At 47.9% G+C, this 1,346-nt stretch overlaps 1 pseudogene; it reads left to right on the forward strand.

Annotated features, from left to right (window-relative positions):
* The window catches only part of LOC148014885 (uncharacterized), a 43,010-nt pseudogene extending 42,284 nt beyond the window's left edge, over positions 1-726 (forward strand).
* Positions 727-1,346: the final 620 nt, after the last annotated feature.

Raw genomic sequence — 1,346 nt, forward strand, 5'->3', positions numbered from 1 at the left:
TGCCATGTCGACGGCCGGCCTCGTCCTCGCGCAGAAGGAGACCATGCGACAGCAGCAAGGCCTAAATTTGACGGCTGTTTTTCCTGTCAAGGGCTATTTTGCCTGTCAAAACAAGCATTTTTGAAAATAGCTTGTCATAATACATGTTCAAGCTTGAAATTTACATGTCATCGTGACATATAGTATTAAAAATTACTTGCTATTTGACATGTCACATTATATAATTTACCTTTCATTTTTCTTAGTATATATATTATACATACATATACATACATACAATAATACATATATACATACATTATAGTCTATAGATATAACTTATAAAAATCAAGTTAACTTATTTAATATATTTATAAAAATAGTCTTGGTCGGTCTTATTGTGATTTTTAATTTTAAATACTTAAAAGTTAAGGACCAAGGTATTTGCCCGCAATCCCAGACTCAAGTCTCATCGTTCAGAGTGAACGAGCATCGACTCTCGAGTTCCTTGAACCTTCAACTTCCTGAATCCTGCTTCACTGTTCAGCCTTCCATCATTCCATGCTCGAGGAGTCGAGGGCCGTCGAGGCTTTGTTGCTCCAGTGCTCATGAGTCGTGAGTTGCAGCAGCTCCATTGTCCAGTGTCCGGCGACGTCTGCTATCCAGGCTCGAGACTCAGGAGTGCTCGCGAGTCACAGGTTGCAGGCTGCAGCTCGCTTGCTGCTCCACGGACCACCATCCCAGTGAGTGACTGTGTGATTCAAATAGAAGCGGACGACATGCCATTTGGAGTCTGGACCCGTTCCACAACTCCTGCCACCCGGACCCCGGTAATGCCAGAATCCAGTCTGTTTCGCCCCGGCCCTCGTGTACAGCTCAGATCGCCCGTTTGAGCCTCCGTCACCTGTGGTGCCCAGTACCCACTACCAACTTGCGACCCTTGTGTGCTTGCGATCACAGGCACAGTAAGTACTCCAGTCTCCAGATTTACCAGTGAGGGCTGAATCGGAGGAACTTGGAAGTACTCCATTCACAGCGGAGTCGTGACTCGCAGTCCGCGGACGCCGTCACGGACTCACGACAGAGGCACCAGGCTCCACTGTCCAGCCTCCAGCCCCGACAAACTCGCCAGCGGATGCCGTCATGCCAGCCTCCAGCTCCAGTGGCAGCCTCCAGCCCCACAGAATCGCGATTCGCAAATCATGACTCACCAGTGCCCGCAGGCTGCAGCCCAATAAGGTGTGTACTCGCGAGTCGCAAGTTCCTTCAAGGGCGGCTTTTTCTTCTTTAAAAGAAAGAAAAACTTTTGTGAAAACCCTCCAAAGATGTTTGTTTCTATTGTTCTCATCCCGCTACTGCTGTTGCAG

This window comes from Lygodium microphyllum, chromosome 24 (assembly GCF_053477565.2).
Source record: "Lygodium microphyllum isolate KBCC chromosome 24, Lygodium_microphyllum_v1.1.10, whole genome shotgun sequence".
NCBI lineage: Eukaryota > Viridiplantae > Streptophyta > Polypodiopsida > Schizaeales > Lygodiaceae > Lygodium > Lygodium microphyllum.